Below are 22,165 nucleotides of genomic sequence, written 5' to 3'. Positions count from 1 at the left end.
AATACATGAAAATGGTGTGTTCAGGTTGTGCTATCATGACATAATCAACTGACATAATCGCTTTGCAGAATCTATCATCTTATTTTTCATACACACTGAAGAATGTCAGATTTTTCACCTCATTTCATGAAATTTTGTTTAGACTATGTTGTGACTGGCCATGAAAGGGACTCCATCATTGATGACTAATGACTGACGATTGTTGTTTTCTTTCTCTCAGCCTGATAGACTAATGACATTTAAATAAGACTGGAAAGATGGCAGGAAGTGTGGGGATGCTGCCCATCAAAAGTCACAAGTTGCCCTAGAAACCATAACGTAACAGTTAAATAAACACTACCTAATTGCATGATGTTTTCGTACCAGTGGCTAGTGGCTAGTGGCTATTGTTGTCCATGTCTACAGACTAAGCTTATTATTGCATGGCTCATAGAGGCTGCATTTTGTACCACAATACAACTTACATTAGCACATAAAGTTAGAAAGATTTAAAACAAATACAAGATATACCAAGTCAAGCAACAGCCCTAAGTAGTAAGGTAAACATGCAAATGTGCAACAAGTCATCTAAAAAACCAAAGAATTGGTAGTTGACTTTAGGAAGATCTCTCCATCAATGGGAGGAGGTAGAGAAGGTCACCTCTTTCCAGTTCCTCAGGACCACCATCCATGAATCCATATCATGGGATCTCAACATCAATATTAAGATCAGCAAATCCCACCAGCGACTCTATTTCCTGCGGCAGCTCAAAAAGTCCAGGGTCAGCCAGGCAGCCATGATTCACTTTTACAGATCTACTATTGAAAGTGTGCTCACTTTCTCCATGCTTGTCCGGTTTTGTCACACAACCTCTCAGGACAAGACTCGGCTGGAAAGGGTAGTACGCTGAGCATCAAAGATCATAGGATGTAGCCTCCCTTCACTTTCATCACTGTTTTCCACAAGAATAATTAAAAAGGCTAAAAAAATCATAGCTGACCACTCTCACCCAGCACACTACCTCTTCAATCTCCTCCCATCAGGCAGGAGATATAGAAGCATTAGGTGCTCAACTTCCAGCTTCAGAGATAGCACATAACCTTTGGCTATTAGACAACTGAACTTGCACTGACTTTAATGGTTATGTATATGGGTAATTCTTCAATTGAGGGAACTTTTGACTTCTTAAATTGTAAGAAAATACAACTTGTAGAAACATATTTTTATCCATCTGAATATTGCTTTTATTTTCTCAGGAATTCATTCTTGTGGATGGTTGTGACCATTTATTTCAGATATATTAATATATTTATAGGTTTTTCCAAGATGTCAGGACAAAACGTCATTACCATCACATCATCAAATAATGAATTATTTTTCAAAACAACATGAAAATATGGTGTTTTTAAAACATTGCATGTAATTTCAAACATTAATTTTGACTAAGCTGTGCTGAGAATGATTTTTATTTCATTTTAAACATATTTATAGGAGTTGTTTGTTCTGATATTTCAATATTATGTTAGATGCTACTCTGACAATTAAATTTATGCTTTCAGAACATAAATAATTTATGTATTTTTTGGATAAAATGTTAAGAAAAAATGTTAAATTCTCACAAATACAAAATAAATATATAGAAATTATTTAATAAATTTGTTTTTTCTCAAAAAATATGCGCTGTGGTGGTAATGACTGTGTGTTGCGGTAATGACAAAATGTTTTGGTAATGACATTTGATACAAACAGCTAATGTAAAAATGAATCAAATCCACCTTTTGAAATAGAAAATGTTTATTACCTTGTTACAAAACAGTTAACATTAATGTTTTTGACCTTTGCGCAGTTGTTTTTGGTGCCATGTTGAATTAACTGTAGCCTATTAAGAGAAAATGTATGAATTTATTTTAAATGACACGTGAGGCCTTTATAAAATATTCAGACATAATATTTATGAATTGGTGCAGAAAAATGTTATTCAATAATGTTATTTAACACAGCTGTTATTTTAAAATGTTAACACATATTATCCTTGGGGTTAAACCTCCAGAAAATCACACACACACACACACACACACACACACACACACACACACACACACACACAAAGACAGACACATATGTTTTATAGAAGCCAGGGCCCAAATTGACCGCATCTAAAACCCCAGTGTCAAAATAGTCAAAATGTGTAGTAGACATTGATAATACAGTACAGGCCAAAAGTTTGGACACACCTTCTCATTCAATGCATTTTCTTTATTTTCATGACTATTTACATTGTAGATTCTAACTGAAGGCATCAAAACTATGAATGAACACATGTGGAGTTATGTACTTAACAAAAAAAGGTGAAATAACTGAAAACATGTTTTATATTCTAGTTTCTTCAAAATAGCCACCCTTTGCTCTGATTACTGCTTTGCACACTCTTGGCATTCTCTCGATGAGCTTCAAGAGGTAGTCACCTGAAATGGTTTTCACTTCACAGGTGTGCCTTATCAGGGTTAATTAGTGGAATTTCTTGCTTTATCAATGGGGTTGGGACCATCAGTTGTGTTGTGCAGAAGTCAGGTTACTACACAGCCGACAGCCCTATTGGACAACTGTTAAAATTCATGTTATGGCAAGAACCAATCAGCTAACTAAAGAAAAACGAGTGGCCATCATTACTTTAAGAAATGAAGGTCAGTCAGTCCGGAAAATTGCAAAAACTTTAAATGTGTCCCCAAGTGGAGTCGCAAAAACCATCAAGCGCTACAACGAAACTGGCACACATGAGAACCGACCCAGGAAAGGAAGACCAAGAGTCACCTCTGCTTCTGAGGACAAGTTCATCCGAGTCACCAGCCTCAGAAATCGCAAGTTAACAGCAGCTCAGATCAGAGACCAGATAAATGCCACACAGAGTTCTAGCAGCAGACCCATCTCTAGAACAACTGTTAAGAGGAGACTGCGCAAATCAGGCCTTCATGGCCAAATAGCTGCTAGGAAACCACTGCTAAGGAGAGGCAACAAGCAGAAGAGATTTGTTTGGGCCAAGAAACACAAGGAATGGACATTAGACCAGTGGAAATCTGTGTTTTGGTCTGATGAGTCCAAATTTGAGATCTTTGGTTCCAACCGCCGTGTCTTTGTGAGACGCAGAAAAGGTGAACGGATGGATTCCACATGCCTGGTTCCCACTGTGAAGCATGGAGGAGGAGGTGTGATGGTGTGGGGGTGTTTTGCTGGTGACACTGTTGGGGATTTATTCAAAATTGAACCATTTCAGGTGACTACCTCTTGAAGCTCATCGAGAGAATGCCAAGAGTGTGCAAAGCAGTAATCAGAGCAAAGGGTGGCTATTTTGAAGAAACTAAAATATAAAACATGTTTTCAGTTATTTCACCTTTTTTTGTTAAGTACATAACTCCATGTGTTCATTCATAGTTTTGATTCCTTCAGTGAGAATCTACAATGTAAATAGTCATGAAAATAAAACGCATTGAATGAGGTGTGTCCAAACTTTTGGCCTGTACTGTATATCTGTGAATTTTATCTTTATTCAGTTATCTCCATTAAATAAGGAAAAATCATTGAGTATGAGGCAAGAAAAAAAAAGAAATGTCATTACCACCACAGTTTGTCTTTACCATCACAGCTTATTGTGTGGTGGTAATGACGTGTGATGGTAATGACATTTCTTACTTTCCTGGTAAAAAATAGCTCATTGTATGACTTGGCAAGGCTAACCCAACAGCTAGCATAAAATGCACTCTAGTTACACACAAACAGAGCAAATTTTCATAAAACTACACTAAAATAACAACATTGAAGCTTATTTGGTAATGACGTGTAATAAACATACTCTCCTGTCACCCTATATAAATCTTGAATTTACTTACATTTCTGATGATCAAAATGTCAAACTTTCCTCTTGACAGCCATGTGCTCATCTGCCTCTTCACATATGCAGATGAGTGAAGTGAACTGATTTTGGAAAAACTTTATTATTCTGTGATTTGTTCAAAGTGATGGTAATGACCACAGTACTTAGGGACAGCCATATTTTGTTTGAGAAAACCCACATATGGCACATTAAAATGAAATATCTATGTGAAATTTATTTATTCAACTTGTTTTGAAGAAGTATAATGTAAAAATTTAGTTATTTTTAAACTTTTTTTCACTTTATAACATAGTTGAAGTACCACACTCTGGGCTGGGGACATGGCCAAAGCACTGAAAATTTGACATAAAACACATTTAAAAAAGTATAAAAATACATGACAAAGAGACAATAAAAAAAGTTCAGGGTTAATTTTATTGCTACTTAGCAAATGTGACAAAACCTAATATGATTTTAATTTTTTTCATGAAATTTTAGGCCAGGGACTGAAAAGTTACCCAAATTGAAGAATTACCCATATACAGGTTACAGTGTAAGTAGCACTTTAACATAACTGCATGCACTTTCAATGCCGCTGGGTATTGCTTATTGTTTACTGTCTGTCTGTGTTTATGCTCGTCTTTTTGTACATGATGTGCTGCTGTACTGTGCTTGTTTATGATATTTATGTCGGAGAGTCTACCAGGACAAATTCCTATCAACTTGTTGACATGGCAATAAATCTATTGAATCTTGAATCTTCTTGAAACAATCACAGAGGTTGAAACTAAAAGTGAAGGCAGTAGTGATGTGAGCTATTGAAGGCCAGCTAAGCTACACATCACACGTTACTGACCTGAACAACAAATGTAAACGCTGATCACTGGTTCCCTGGATGCTCTATGGCAGGGGTGTCAAACTGGTGCCATGGAGGGCCGAGAAGCTGCAGGTTTTCATTCCAACCGAAAACTCCACCAGGTGATTTCACTGATTACTCCACCTTCAAGCAGAGAGAAGGAACTAATCAGTGAAATCACCTGGTGGAGTTTTCGGTTGGAATGAAAACCTGCAGCCTCTCGGCCCTCCATGGCACCAGTTTGACACCCCTGCTCTATGGTAATGTGATTCAAAACGGATTAAACAGCTAGAAATGTGCATGTTAGCCCGCTAACACCAGACTCATACAGCCAACATCAGCCTGGCTATGTGTGTAGTTTGGGGACCAGAGGAGAGGATGTTTAAAACAAAACAAAGCAAATGGGTTGGATTAACTATTTTGACAGCTCAACATCTCAGCAGCTGTCACAATAACACTGATTGACTTGTATAGATCAGCAACACTTGTGAATCTCCAGTGCTGTGTAATGGTGATTTGCACATTTGACCAAGCAAATTGTTCCATATTATAATTTTTAAAGACTTTAAGACTTTAACCACTCACTCACTTCCTACTTCCCACTTGTGTGCATGGAATGGGACAAGACTGCAGGGCTATTGGCACAACAGTGGAAATGCAAATGGTTTTTGCTCTCACAGCTGGAGGCAGAGGGCCACTGACACTGTCTGGCTGGAAGATAGCTCTAGCTCGCAGTGGCACAACAGTGGAAAGACGGCTAGCGGCTGAGAGAAAGCCTTAGCACGTAACCATGAGTGTTTATATGGTAGCAGTAATTGTGAGCTGAGGACCTCGAGTGCAAAAGACAGATGAGAAAGCGAAAGGGATTTTCCTCCTGCTTGGGCCTGCCTATTCATCAGATTTCATCTCAGAGATTGAGGACCATCGCATACTATAAACAAATCTAAAACCATAAACTGTGGTGCTAGGGAGAAAATACTACCAAAAGCAGACCAGGTGGAGAAAGGTTTGGCAGGAAACAGAGAATGGACATCCTGTAGCTGAATAGATCAAGACAAATCTGAGCTAAAGTAGGCACAAGACAAAAAAAGTCCAAGCTGCCAGTAAAATGGTCTGGAGACCAGACTCAAGTGTTCCAGCCCTGGCTGGCAGCATCTGTCAAACAGCATATATTATGACCCACAGACTTTGTCAAATTTCAAGAAGATTGTTTTGGTACTAGATCACTCTCATTGGTTGCCTCAACATCAGCTGTAGCCATTTGTATCTGTCAGGCTCTGAGCCCTTGACCAGGATGCTATTATTTACCTGTTTGTTGAAGTGTACTGCACTTTTATATTATCAGCATTTGTAACATCATTAGAAACATTAATATATGCAATGAAAGTTTTATCCCATGAGCCTTATAACACCAGTGTAGCTTATTAAAATAAACTAAAACCCAAACTGTGACGACAGCTAAAATGGACACAACTGAAATGGAACAGAAAAGTAGACACAGTGAAAACAACTATAAATGAAATCAATCTGCAATTGTAATTACGAAATTAAAATTAAATTTAAAAATAAAAGTAATATCCTCTTAGGTAGACTACATTATCATCATCATCATCATCATCATCATTATTTCTATTTATTTATTTCTTGTTTGTTTTGTAGGGCCACATAAAATATACATATACAATTTAAAAAGTTATCCAGTAGTATCATAAGTATCATAACAGTACTGATTTGCATCACCTGTCCATTGGAGGGATTTTGTCAATGAAAGTATTAAAATGGTAAAATATTCACATATTGAAATCTTCAATATTGCTGTTCACAGAGAGCAAACTAAGTACAGTAAGACACAATAAAACCCACATTTAGTAATAATAGCTTCAGAAAGTTTTGTTTATGTGCAGGGTTGTCGGTGCGGTGCTCTGTCCATTAAGTTATGCAGGTTGGCATTGCCTTGTGTACTTATGGAAGGGCTTGCCTCGTGTTGGCAAGTCACTTTAAATTTACTCATCCAGCTAAATGTCAGCCAACAATGTCAGTGAATGTCAGCTAAATGTTTAAAATGTAATCTTAATGATCTTTAGCACCTTTCTTAAATCTTTCTGCTACACCCTGTGCCATCTAGTTACACACACTTCTCCATTAAGATGACTAAAAACAACTACAACCCGTCCAAAAAAAATCAAATATATGAACATGTATATATGAAACCATATTAAAAATACATGTGGAAGACACATGTATATGTAATACATTTTAGCCACATCTGTAAAGTCAAAGTGGATTTTTCTGGAAGGTGTGCAGTTTCTCAAAATGCAGCAACATGCCCCTCTTTTCATTCACAGTGCACCTCTCTATTTATTATATGTTAGTGCAGGAAGTGTATGTTTATATCTTATTTCTATTTTCTCTATTTTTATTCATAACCTGCTCCTCTTGATCCCATTATTGCTTGCCTTCCCTATTGGCATCAATGCAGTTCCATGTAAACTAATACATGTTAAACATATACAGTATGACAATATGGACATATATTCCATAAATGGAAATATTACAACTCCACTTTTTTTTACAGCTTCACTTATCTCAAGATAATCTCCATGCTCCACGCTCTGTTATCAACGGCCTGATTCATATTCGTGCATTCACAAATACTTGTGCTGGGAGAGTCTGAGCAGCTCCACGAGAGCAATTCAGGCCTCCGCACAGGCTCGACAAAACTCCTCCTTGGAAAAATAAATGCTAATGTAATTCAGTGCATTCAATCACTGCTCTTTCATAGGATCTCTGGCCTTAACTTCTGGTCCTGACCTTGAACAATGCAGGCTGCTGTGCATTAGAAGGTGTCAAACATGGGGTCAAGTGCATTAGCGAGGGAGAATGTAGCGTTCTCCGCTTGGAGCACAGCACAAGGCAAGGTGTTGGGAGGTATGGGAATAAATCAATAGCACCTCTTACCTATTCTTATGGCATGGGGCGCTCCTTTGTTCAATGGAGTAAGGTATGTAGTGTTCCCCACTAAATCACCATGACATGTGGGGTGGTGGCAGAAATAAAAGCACAGGTAAATAACAAATGTTAGAGACTGATGGTGTAACTGCAAAGCCTCTATAGCAATTTAACGTTGTATTAATTATAAATGACCCTGTCAAAGATCAGCAGCCAGATCTCCAAGTGTACAAGTGCAGGTGAAATGCTGGATCATTTGCAAACAGCCCAGCTGGTTTCACAGAGGCGGTGACTTGAAGGACCACGAACCACAGCTTTGAGGACAGACAGGATCATCAGACGTTAGTGAACAGGCAGGTATTCCCACAATGCTCAGCTAACGCAATACTTCAGACGTTGTTGTTAATACCAAGGGCTCTAGTTTCACACCAGGTGAGGCGGGGGCGCAGCGCAGCCTCAGACCTCGGTCTGCCAAACTAGCAAACTGTGCGCCCCACAGGTTGCGCTGGTCGAAACTAGCTCTGCGCGGGGTTCACCTCACTGCACCACCCTGCGCTGCGCTGGGAAACTAGAGCCCCAAGTGTTGTCATAAACCAGAAAACAAGCTTCTGGTCTAAATTAATTCAACTAATTCATTTATTTCTTGTTTGTTTCGTTGTTTGTGTACATGTATATTACTACGAAAAGAAATGTTAAAAAATTGTAGGTATCTGTTACATAAACACCTGTTTTCTGCCATGGAGGCTGTAGTGCACAAATTCACTTCAATTCAATTCACTGATTTAATTTTTATTATGTTTTATTTTTATTTGGAATTTTTGGGCTGATTTAAATATATAATTATAATAATAATTAATGTAGTTCATTATTTCTTATTTCTTTTATTTATTTCTGTTTTGTTTTTTTCTTTTCTCTAGTATTCCAGTGGGGTTTTATTATTATTATTATTGTTATTATTATCATTATTATTATTATTTATGTTTTAATGTATTTTTATTTTATTGTATTTATTTATTTTTTCTAATTTGCTAATAGTCCTTTCGCCATTATTTTTCAGAGAAATTAAGTGGATTTGCTCAGGCTTCAGTTAAAGCCACAGTGACATCTGATGTTGGCATTTATGTTCTCTGAATGACAAGAACAATTTGAAACTTAAGCATTCCAACATATTTGTATATAAATATTACAGTTAATTACCCAGACACAGTTCAGGCGAGGAGGAGGCAGCTCATGCAAAAACAGACACAAATTTGTACCAGGTGATCTGACTGAGGTGAATTTCTGTTTCATGAATGACACAAAAACACGAAATTCACATCATTCATATAATTGTGTGAGTTAAAATTTTTCAAATAAAGTGAAAAAATTGCAGCAGCATTCGTGCAAGTCTATGACATGAAACTTGCAGTTGGTCTGAACACGCCATGAGGCCTCAAACATATTTAACAATACACTGTGACTGGCAGTGACAAAGGCCTCCTGAAGCTCCAGGCCCTCAGTGCCACATAGTTTCCCTTGGTATTTTTTTTTTCTGACAACAATCTATTTGTTCTAGGGAAAGACTGACTACATTTGTAATGTGCTACATCCCACAAGAACTTTGCTCTGATGTCACCGAGCTATTTCCAGTTTCTCAAGCATTCCTCCAATTTTGTCCTCAGGCACATCTCTGAAAGAAAGTGAGCTGACATTGACACTGAGGTGTGCATAATATTTCTCAGGAAAGTCACTGCGATTTCCACCCCACATGGACTAAAGGGCAGCTGGTCTACTAGGTTATTGGCTACTGTGGGAACAAAGATAAGGCATTCAACTCGTTGGCAGCTTGAATTTGTTTCTAATTCTAAATTGCCATTTATGATAGGAACAATATAGGCACTTCTGTTAGGCTTTTCTCTTTAAATTTACTGGATCATCCCAAGGTGATTTTTTAATAAGGGATTAAAAAGTGAAATGGAAAAGGAGACAAATGAAAAAAAGTAAAAAGAACAAAAGGGTTGCCACCTTATGAATACTTTATAATAAATGTGACTTGAATTGACTTGAAGTTTCTCTCAGAATAAAAGGCAGACATTTGAGTGTGGGTGGCTATACTGCAGGAATGGATCATTTAGTATTGTAGCATTATTATTATTGTTGTTGTTGTTGTTGTTGTTGTTGTTTTTAAATTACAAGACCAGAACATTATAAGGTTTGATGTTTCATTTACCTGAAAGGTTTGCAAAGTCAAAGAACAAAACAAAACCGACCAAAACGAGACAAATAAAAACAACAACAAGACAGAACTACAGCAACAGACTTATATAACATGCTGATTTTAATATACACACATTTTCTTTTCTTTTTTTTTCTGCGCATAGGGTTCCTCTGCCTAGTAAATTTGCACAATTCTGCATTTTACCCACATCTAAAGTGAGAGTGGATTTTTCTGGAAGATGTGCAGTTTCTCAAAATGCAACAACATGCCCCTCTTTCCATTCACAATGCACCTCTCTATTTATTATATGTGAGTGCAGGAAGTGTATGCTTATATAAGTACTATTTTCTCTATTCTTATTCATAACTCGTTCTTCTTGATCCCATTATTACTTGATGCTACAAGAGTAAAATTTCCCTGTTGGCAACAGTACAGCTTCATGTAAACTAATTTAGTCTTGATATTTTCCAACAGCCTTATTTTGTATAATCTTAAACTGCAGTGAGCTCATTTCACCTCCTCACATTTTGGTCCCATAGGGCGTACCATTTACAGAGAGAGAGCATGAGAGAGAGAGAGAGAGAGAGAGAGAGAGAGAGAGAGAGAGAGAGAGAGAGAGAAAGCTTGGACATCCTTATCCAGCTGTCCTTGTATAAATCATTCGCGCACACAATCTGTGCCTTTGAGAAAAAGGCCACGCTCCTAATCCATCATTAGGATAATGCCCAATAAGCACAATACAGTCAACGGAGAGAGACGGAAAAAGAGAGAGAATAAGGGAGAGATTCTTATGCATTTTTATGAATGGTGGAAGGTAATTCCTGGCAAAATTGCACTGCGCTAACAGTGATCAGTGGCAGGGCCAGCTCGGTGTTTAGAGACCTTCAGAGACTCAGTCATTGCGACATGCCCCTGCCGACGTGTCCTTGGGCATGACTGAACCCCTTATACCAACCTGCTTCTGTGATGACAAATGGATATTACACTCCCAATGATTCTTTTGGGGGAGGGGGGGTTAAATAAATAAATAACTACTGTATGTCTTTGGTCAAGATGTAAGAAGGCTGCTGTTGGTGCTCACTGCTCCAAAGCAGGCTGATATACAGCCTCATCGTACTGGGAACTATAATGCGGCAAGGGTGTGTTATAGCTGACAGAAGGCCTTCAGTCTTGAACCTTTGCCCATTATTTTCCTCTCTAATCTGTGGCTCGAAAGGTTACCTATAAATGGATGATCAATTGTGCACAAGTGAATGCAGCACAAATAATTTCATGTTTAGCTTCCATTCAGTGCCACATGCTGTAGGGATTTGCAGGGTGTCTGCAGGTCCTTACATGACCGTACCAGTGATTCTGCATGTTTAGCCTACTATCTACTAAATGTAAAAACTTCATGTTTCTGCTAGTCTTTTCCCAAAGCCAGCTGTCGTATATTAGAACCCTGGTATAATCTTTCCTCTCTTTTATCCAGCCGTTGGTTTCCATTCATTCCACTCCGATATGAAAATGAACTTTCAGAGACTTCAAACATTCTTCACACCAGTATTCCATCACTGTAATAAAGTCGTCCACATTAGTTTTCCTAAAAGCAGCAGCACTGTTGGGTTTTGATGACTTGACATTGATTAAATGTTGTTAAATCTTTAGTACCCCCACATGGTTTGCAAAATGGCTTGCCGCACCAGAGGATACAACTTAATACAGAAATCATGGGTGAGGTATTCTCTTAAAAGTCATTATTTGTTCTTAAATATGTTGTGGGCTCTTAATTCCATCATGAACATTTTATCTCACTTCATTTATCCATCGCTTTGTCAAAATGATTCAAGTTCTTTTGTAGTGCATTTGGTGAAATCTGTATATAACTGAATATATTGTGCACAGCAGTGACACTTCCAGGGTTAGGGGTTCCATTCCCATTGGGTCCAGCCAAGCTAAAAATGTACATAGCCATTGTACTGAAGGAATGTTTCACCAAATGGGAGATTTTACGTAATTTACATTCATAGGATGAGATCCCTCACCTTGAGAAGAGCACTAAAATAGCTGAAGAGGAGATTGGGGGTGGGGTTGGGCGACACAGGATGTGTACAGCCCGGGGCAAGGAAGCTGTAATTCAATTCAGATTCAAGAAAGAGCTGAACTTGAAAAAGGTTAAGTACATTTATTTGTGTGGCAGAAAAATGTTTCAGGTCCATTTCCAATGTATATGGAAATCCTCTCCTCTAAATCTCCTTCAAATATATGAACATATGAGTATATGAGTGAAAGCCAACAATACTGGACGTTTAACGTTTAACTCTCTTAAACTTTCTATTAAGCAACTTCAGTTAGATTTTTTTTTTTTTTCATATTGAATGACAGTGTCCCATCCATACCCATCCAGCGGTTCATGTAAGTTCCATCACACTTTTATTGCGAGAAATATTCAAGGTCAAGACTTCATCAGTTTATGGCTGCAACATATCAAATAGAAAATATCTACATGTCCTTTATACACATTTCCGTGGAATTAACATATTTGGTGTCTTTGGAAACCTTGGGATCTCCACTGGAATTTTAAATAAATTTCGGCTAATTTGATGAAAACCCATCTGCACTACAGTGTGCACCTTACCTGAGCCCATCGGGATCCATCAGGACCTGTCGGGTTGGACCAGGTCCGACAAAAACTTACACTCAGGTTCAGGTCAGGTTCTGTCATATCAGTGTTATTTTAGTGAAAAATGATGGACCTACTTTCTCTTCTGGGCAACTTCCTGTATAGTGCTGGAGTGTTTGTGCTGACACTGAAGGAAACAGTAAGATATTTCTGGCAGTAAATGTAACCGAGTAAAGTCAGTAAGGAGTGAGAAGTTTGTCCCTCGTCTGTGTATTTGATAAAAAGCCAAAGCCTTGAGCAAGTCGGTGGGGTCTCTTCCACAGCATGGACAGCACTTGCATAACTTGTGTTTTATTGAGAAGGGTGACCAATACCTGAACTCTATTAACCTTCTTCCAGAACCCTCTATTTATCAGTAAGTAGATGAGACAAAGAGCCACAGAGCCTGTTCAGACAGGAGGAAAATCTGATTTGTTTTCTTGCTGACTGTCCACATTGTAATTCACAAGTGGCCAGATCAGATTTGTGTGTTTAGACAGTATAATCATGTGCTGTCACCACAGCATTGGACTGGTTGTCGCTGTAACGGCAGGCAAGTGCATGCTGACTAATGTTGTGTTCCAGAGATGCCCGAAAGTCAAGAGTCTGACCTCCTACAAGGAAAAAATGCAATGAAACGGCCTGGAAAACTCAGATTGAATCTACAAAAAAAATGTATTTGAGCTGTCTGTCTGTCTGTACAAAGCCTGAACAAATGGATCCTGTGGTAATCATGGGAGGTAAATCTGTTAGCCAATGATCAATAAAACATTACAAGAAAATTACCTGATAATTAGAAAAAAAATGGTGTTCTATGGCAAACAGGCAAAGCAGTAATGACAGATAAAATCATATCATACTCATCATACAGGAAAAAACAACAATTTGAAAATACTTTAGAACAAAAGATCAAACAATTAACAATTCAATACTCTAATAACCCTAGTGAAAAAATACAGAAAGAATTAAGCCAACTTAAAACCCAAATGGAAACTATTATACACAACAAAACACAATTCATTATCCACCAGCTCAAATATGAAAAAATTCACTACAGTAATAAATCAAGTAAATATCTAGCAAACCTACTACAACACAAAAAAGAGAAAGCAATTATCCCATCCATCCGTAACTCAGCAGGCACAATCACCCCAAATCCAAAGGACATCAATAATATATTCCAAGAGTTCTACAGTAAACTATATTCCTCAGAACAGGACCCTAATCAATCGGAAATAGACACCTTTCTGAAAAACCTGAATCTGCCAACATTATCAACAGACCAAGCTAATACTTTAGATGCACCCATTACCATAGAAGAACTCACGAAATCCCTAAACACCATGCCTAACAATAAATCACCTGGCCCAGATGGATTACCAGCAGAGTATTATAAACACTTCTGGGATATCTTATCACAACTATTCTACAGAGTCACAACAGAAATTAAAGCCACCTCTAACATACCCACACATATGAATACTGCTGTAATGTCACTTCTATTAAAACCCAATAAAGATCCAACCTACCCCTCCAGCTACCGTCCACTCTCCTTAATCAATACCGATTTAAAAATAATCACCAAAACATTAGCAACACGAATAGAGACAGTCACTCCTATGTTAATCCACCCCGACCAGACAGGCAGACAGACAAAAATAGACATATCTCAGACAACATGCGGAGAGTCTTTAATTTAATTAATATATCACAACAACAACAAAATAAAACTATTATTGTATCACCAGACGCAGAAAAGGCTTTTGATCAAGTAAACTGGACATTTCTTTTCACCACCCTACGCAAATTTGGTTTTGGAGAGTCGTTCATCCACTGGATAAGAACACTTTACACCTCACCCCGGGCCACAATAACCACAAATTTGATTTGATTTGATTTATTTATTTTTTGAAAACAGGGACAAGGTACAGGGGACATTAACCCGAAAGGGAGAGATGCACTGTACAAGGCTATAGCCCTAGAGCTAATTTCCACCCTTAGTCCCTGAACTAAGGGATCACCTCACCAAGTTTCACACTACATCAAGGAATCAGACAAGGATGCCCACTCTCTCCATCTTTATTTGCCATTTTTATCGAACCACTTGCAGCACCAATACGACAGAATAATAACACTGAAGGAATCAAAGACATAAACTCAGAACACAAACTCAGCCTATATGCAGATGATTTACTTTTATACCTACAGAATCCATCCATATCACTACAGGAAACCTTTAATATCATTAATAACTTTTCCAAAATTTCTCATTACACCATAAACAGGAATAAATCAACCATCCTACCACTATTAGAAGACGCTTGAGATTCTGCAGCCCAAGATTCCCCCCTCCCACTTCACATCGGCAACATAAAAAACTTGGGCATAAATATCTCCCCCAGGCTGTCAGAGCTTTTCAACCTCAACTATACCCCTCTATTAAAAAAAAAACAGAAGAGGATTTCAAGCGCTGGACAAAACTTCCACTTAACCGCATAGGATGCATTGCAACAGTTAAAATGAAAACACTACCACAGATTAGCTATTTATTTTCAGTACTCCCCATCACCCCCACCGATAAATGGTTCCAGACTCTCAACTCACTAACAACTAAATTTTACTGGAAAAACAAGAAACCCAGAATTACACTCTCAACTCTACAGAATGGAAAATCACAAGGCGGTCTTGAAGTACCAAACTTTTATTATTACTTTCTATCTAACCAATTACAGTATCTATTCAAATGGACCAAAAAGCACAATTACAATAACTCCTGGTTAGAATTAGAACAAAATCAATGTAAACCGACCTCAGTTGCAGACCTTCCCTTCCTTCCACAATCAATCAAGAAACTAGACTACTGTAACAATAACACAATCTCCTCAACTCTGACAAAATCAACATATCCAACAACACGCTACAACCATCTGAACTAAGCACAGAAATTATGAAAATTACTAATTCAAAAAAAATAGTCCCCAAATTATACAAACTCATATTAATATCAGATGCCCAAATAACACTCCCATCCACAAAATGGGAGAGGGACCTGAGTCTATCTCCCAACCCCAACTTCTGGATCAATATCAATAACAACATCTTTTCTATGACCACTAATTCCAATTTGCAACTCATACAATACAAAACTGTCCATAGAACTCACATTACCCAAGCTCAAATGTTAAAAATGGGATTAGCTAACACAGACACCTGTACACAATGCACTCTGGGTATCACAGAAAATTACTTTCATGCCACTTGGGTCTGCCAACCGGTTCGCTCCTTCTGGACGACAATAACTGAAACACTTTCCATTATCTTGGGATGCAGAATCCCATTGTCCCCATCACTCTGCCTACTGGGAGACATTACAGAAATAACTCTTTAGCCAAAACACCAAAACCCGCTGCTCATCTCTCTAGCTATCGCCAAGAAAATAATCTTTCAAAATTGGAAATCAAAAACATCTTGTCATATCAATCACTGGACCAGCTTACTCACAGAATACATTTCAATAGAAAGAACTACAGCTAACAAACATAACAATATATCAGCTTTTAGTGAAACATGGAACCAATTCATAACCCACTTTGAAGCAAAACTATATATATAAAAAAACTCAACCATTAATGCCACGTACATGATCCCAGCCATACATCACAACACACACATAATTCAACAAACCAAACCATTCTCCACTTATTTATTCTAATATACAAATACAAACTTCTTTGTTTTATTTGTTCTTTATTTATTTTATTTTTCTTATTTATTGCATATTTATTTTCCTTTTCCTTGATTTTTGAGATATTGCTGTATCATATAGCATACAAGATCTTTAGGGATAGAAACTTCAGTTTTTTTTCTCTCTCTTTTTTTTCTCATTCATTCATTAATTAATTTATTTATTTTGTTTTTTCTTGTTATTATTAGGACTATCTTTGGTTAACATAAAATTGATGCTAATTATGGTTATAACTATATTATGTGTAAGTTAATATTGCTATCAATCAATTGAATGTAGTTATTGTAACTGTCATTATTATTATTATTATCATTATTATATTATAACTACTAGCGTTATTACTACGACTATGATTATGATTGGTATAATTATCACTATTGTTATTATTGCTGTTGTTATTATTATTATTATTATTATTACTTTTTTATTATCATTGTTGTATTGCGTATGTGTGTGTGTATATATATATATATATATATATACACTACTCACAAAAAGTTAAGGATATTTGGCTTTTGGGTGAAATTTATGGAAAATATAAAAAGTTCACGCTACAGTGATATTATATCATGAAAGTAGGGCATTTAAGTAGAAGCATACACTGGTGATTTCCTCATCTCAAACAATTTCTTGAAACAAAAGCCAACAACAGTGGTGGATATACCACAACAAAAAAAGTCAGTGTCAATAACTTGTCATGTGCCCTTGAGCATCAATTACAGCTTGACAACAACGTCTCATGCTGTTCACAAGTCGACTTATTGTCTGCTGAGGCATGGCATCCCACTCTTCTTGAAGGGCGACCCTCAGGACATTGAGGTTCTGGGGTACAGAGCTCCGAGCCTCTACACGGCGACTCAGCTGATCCCATAGATTTTCTATGGGATTCAGGTCTAAGAAAGTGCAGGCCACTCCATTTGAGGTACCCCAGTCTCCAGCAGCCGTTCCCTAATGATACGACCTTGATGAGCTGGAGCATCAAACACCTGGGGCTCTAGTTTCCCGGCGCAGCGCGGGGTGGCGCATTGAGGCGAACCCCGCGCAGAGCTAGTTTCGACCGGCGAAACGGCAGAGGCGGACAGTGTCCAAGTTTCGCAGGCGGAGGTTCGCCGAGATGGGAGTGCCGGCGCAGCGGGGGGAGGTGCCGACAGATTCGGCTTGGTGCAGTGACAGTTTCGTGCCAAAAGGCTTCGCCGAGGTGCGCCAAAAGCTCGCCATCTGAAACCACGTCTACTTTCAGCGCAAGGCAGAGCGGAGCTGGCGCAGTGGAAGTTTGGCTGGCTGGCGCACATTACCAAAACCTCACAATCAGCATAAACGGTGCCAATCTCCTTTGATCTGACATCAGTTGTGACGGGACAGTTGATATGGAGATATATGTATGTGCTGATTGTGATCGTAGCATTGAATAGTGTTTTTTTCGGTATTTATTGCATTGTTCATGTGCCTGACATTCCGGAAGCCTGCCTGTGAGGTTTTGGTGACGTATCCGCACTGCTCGCCGGTCTCCGCTCCGCGCCTGTCTCCTGAGCTCCGCTCCGCCTGCGGCAATAGACCTCCATGTCAGCTGTGTAAACTTTCATTACGCCTTCACGCAGCGCATTTTAAAGGCAAGGACAGGGGCTCATTTGATTGGTTACATGTGAATCGGCTGTGTCAAACCCACTCCATGCCTTCTCTCCTCCCCTCCGCCGGTAGGAGGGACGGCGGAGAACTTGCGCCACCGAGAACGGCGTGCCAAACTTGGAAAATCCGCCTGGCCACACCCAGTTGGCGAAGCGCATCTGCGCTACGCCCCCGCCTCGCCTGGTCTGCGAAACTAGAGCCCCTGGTGTGAATTTTGCTGTTAAACTCCTTGTTAGAGAACAGCAACTTGTGCAAAAAGTACTGAAACATTGAACAGTTGGACATGTGAATTCAAAAGTTTACAGAAAGTCACATTAAGTTCACCTGTAAAGGTTATAAGGTTATAATGCATTTTAGGTTCATCCTGAAATTTCACCCGAAAGCCGAATATCCCTAACTTTTTGTGAGTAGTGTATATATATATATACACTATATTACCAAAAGTATTCGCTCACCTGCCTTTACTCATACTATGAACTGAAGTGCCATCCCATTCCTAACCCATAGAGTTCAATATGATGTCGGTCCACCTTTTGCAGCTATTACAGCTTCAACTCTTCTGGGAAGACTGTCCACAAGGTTGAGGAGAGTGTTTATAGGAATTTTTGACCATTCTTCCAAAAGCGCATTGGTGAGGTCACACACTGATGTTGGTCGAGAAGGCCTGGCTCTCAGTCTCCGCTCTAATTCATCCCAAAGGTGTTCTATCGGGTTCAGGTCAGGACTCTGTGCAGGCCAGTCAAGTTCATCCACAACAGACTCTGTCATCCATGTCTTTATGGACCTTGCTTTGTGCACTGGTGCACAGTCATGTTGGAAGAGGAAGGGGCCCGCTCCAAACTGTTCCCACAAAGTTGGGAGCATGGAATTGTCCAAAATGTTTTGGTATCCTGAAGCATTCAAAGTTCCTTTCACTGGAACTAAGGGGCCAAGCCCAGCTCCTGAAAAACAACCCCACACCATAATTCCTCCTCCACCAAATTTCACAGTCGGCACAATGCAGTCTGAAATGTACCGTTCTCCTGGCAACCTCCAAACCCAGACTCGTCCATCAGATTGCCAGATGGAAAAGCGTGATTCATCACTCCAGAGAACGCGTCTCCACTGCTCTAGAGGCCAGTGGCGGCGTGCTTTACACCATTGCATCCGACGCTTTGCATTGCACTTGGTGATGTGTGGCTTGGCTGCAGCTGCTCGGCCATGGAAACCCATTCCATGAAGCTCTCTGCGTACTGTACTTGGGCTAATCTGAAGGTCACATGAAGTTTGTAGCTCTGTAGCGATTGACTGTGCAGAAAGTCGGCGACCTCTTTGCACTATGCGCTTCGTGGCTGAGTTGCTGTTGTTCCCAAACGCTTCCATTTTGTTATAATAGAGCTGACAGTTGACTGTGGAATATTTAGGAGCGTGGAAATTTCACGACTGGATTTGTTGCACAGGTGGCATCCTATGACAGTTCCACGCTGGAATTCACTGAGCTCCTGAGAGCGGCCCATTCTTTCACAAATGTCTTGTTTCACAGTCTGCATGCCTGAGTGCTTGATTTTATACACCTGTGGCCAGGCCAAGTGATTAGGACACCTGATTCTGATCATTTGAATGGGTGAGCGAATACTTTTGGTAATATAGTGTATATGATATTGGTTTTGATTTGAATGCCTGTAATTGGTTTTGTGATTATTTGTCTCATAGACAACAATCTGTAATCCTGGGTAAAAATCGCTCTAAATTCCTGCCACTGGCAAAAGGGGTTCCTCAAGGTTCCATTCTGGGTCCAATTTTGTTTTCAATTTTTATTAACAATGTTACAACCTCTATAACAGGCTGTAATGCTCATCTCTATGCAGATGATACAGTCCTATACTGTTCTGCCGATACTGCTCAGTCTGCTGTTGAAACCCTTCAAATGGCTTTTAACACACTTCAAGATGCTCTCTTCAGCTTGAAATTACTACTGAATCCAAACAAGACTAAATTTATGCTGTTCTCTCGTAGTGACGTTGATATCAACATACCACTGTGTATTACGACCCTGGACGGTCATAACATTGAGAGGGTCTCAGAGTATAAATATCTTGGTATTTGGCTGGACCAAAAACTTTTTAAGTTTCATATTGCCATGCTTATTACCAAGCTGCGTCAGAAAATAGGGTATTTTTATAGAAATAGAGACAGCTTTCCTATGTCCTGCAGGAAGCGGGTAATTGAGGCAGTCTTCCTGTCAGTCCTGGATTACGGTGATGTTATTTATCGCCATGCATCTGCTTCCACCCTAAAATCATTAGATACTGTTTATCACTCAGCCTTAAGATTTATTACTGGTGACAGTTATTTTGTCCATCATTGTGTTTTGTATGATAAACTTGGCTGGACTTCCCTGTCTGTCAGACGGAATAGGCACTGGCTTGTTTTCATTTATAAAGCCCTTATTGGAAGGCTTCCTCATTATCTGAGCTCTCTATTGAGGTGGTCCAGTAGGAATTACTCCACACGCTCTTCCAATTTTTTGCTCCAAGTACCGCGTCCACGCACTGAACTTGGAAAAACTGCTTTTAGCTTCTGTGCAGCTCACAGCTGGAACATTTTGCAGCGTGACCTGCAACTTAAAACATTTGTACACCTCGACCAGTTCAAATCCTTGATTGCTGATTATTTTACTCATAGTTGTAACTGCTTTTAATTTTGTCCCTGTTTTATTCTGTTTTATTTCCCTGTTTTATTCTCTTTTAATCCCTGTTTTATTCTGTTTTAATCCCTGTTTTATTGTGTTTTATTCCCTGTTTTATTCTGTTTTAATCCCTGTTTTATTCTATTTTTTGCTATTTTTATTGTACTTCCGTATTGTTTTTATGGTTGTTGTACATTCGGCATCATTGCAAATGAGGGCTTGCTCTCAATGATTCCCCGAATCCAAATAAAGGTTGAATGAATGAATATAGATATAGATATAGATATAGATATATACACACATATATAATTTTTATTTTTATTATTATTATTATTTTTGTTATTTTCATTATATTACTATATCTTCTGTTTTCTCATCAACACACAGGCTCACACACACACACACACACACACACACACACACACACACACACACACCTATATACATACCATTGCAACTTTATGTTGTTGTCTGTGGTGGTTTGTATTGTCTGTCCACCGTCTGTATCTTGTGTTCACTTGGTGTAATTTATTTGTCCCCTTTGTCACCTTACTTATGTCACCTTGTCTGTTGCCATTTAATTTCACCAATAAAAACAAGAAAAAGAAAAAGAAAAAAAATGAAACACTGAAAGGAGAGTATATGTAGGATCTTTTTAATCATATATTTATATCAAATTACAATTACAATAAATGAAAAAGGGTAAATAAATAAATAGAATAGAATAGAATAGAATAGAATAAAAAATAAAATTCTGGAAGGCAAAATACTACAAGAAAATGAGAAGCACTACAAGAAGAGTATATGTGGGATTATTTTAATCATATTTAAAATTAAAATTTAAAATACAATAAGCAAAAAAGGGTAAAAAACAACAACAACATAAATAGATGAATGAATAAAATGAATAAAAATAAAGTGAATTTTGTTCAGTGGGAATAATAAAAGCTTCCAGGACTCATGGGTTTCAGGGAGTTAAGTTACATTCATGACTCGGCAAACCAAATAAAGGATGGAGATAAAGGATTTTCCGGCATCTTCTCACTAAAACACCCACCATGTCTCTGCATGGCTTGTGTCTGGATGATCTTTCTTAAATGAAGACTGGGTTCCAAAACTTGGTCTGTGTCTGGCAAGAATATGTGCTTCATGCCTCTTGCACCTCCTCCTGTCTTTGTGTGTGAGGTTCAGTCCTGGCTCTGTATGTGCTAGTATGTCCTGTCAGACTCTGCAGGATGTTTGTGTCTCCCACCAGTTCCAACATGATTCTGATTCTCAGTCCAGCACTCTGGCAAAAGTTGGTGGGTGAGGCTAATGAATTCACCATAGTTGTGTTGGAGTAGTTGAAAAGCTCCTGCTGTAAAACCTATGATGTCAGTGACAAGGAATTATCCAGCACTACAGCAACTACATTTGTGGTCGAATTTGACTGTTCACAGGACAGGAACTGCTGTGTTTACTATGGATGTCGATGCCCTTACTGGGTCTGTTTCCGCGTGGCTGTGGGTCAGTATCAGCACTCTTTGGTTTTTCTTTGGGATAATGAATAATAGAGGCTTTGCTGCTGTGTCACAAATCTCCAGCTGAGCTGGTGGTCAGTAGCTACCAGCTCAAAATGGATTTTACAGCAGCGGT

Source organism: Myripristis murdjan, chromosome 15, assembly GCF_902150065.1.
Source record: "Myripristis murdjan chromosome 15, fMyrMur1.1, whole genome shotgun sequence".
Taxonomy (NCBI): domain Eukaryota; kingdom Metazoa; phylum Chordata; class Actinopteri; order Holocentriformes; family Holocentridae; genus Myripristis; species Myripristis murdjan.
This window is presented reverse-complemented; position numbering follows the sequence as displayed.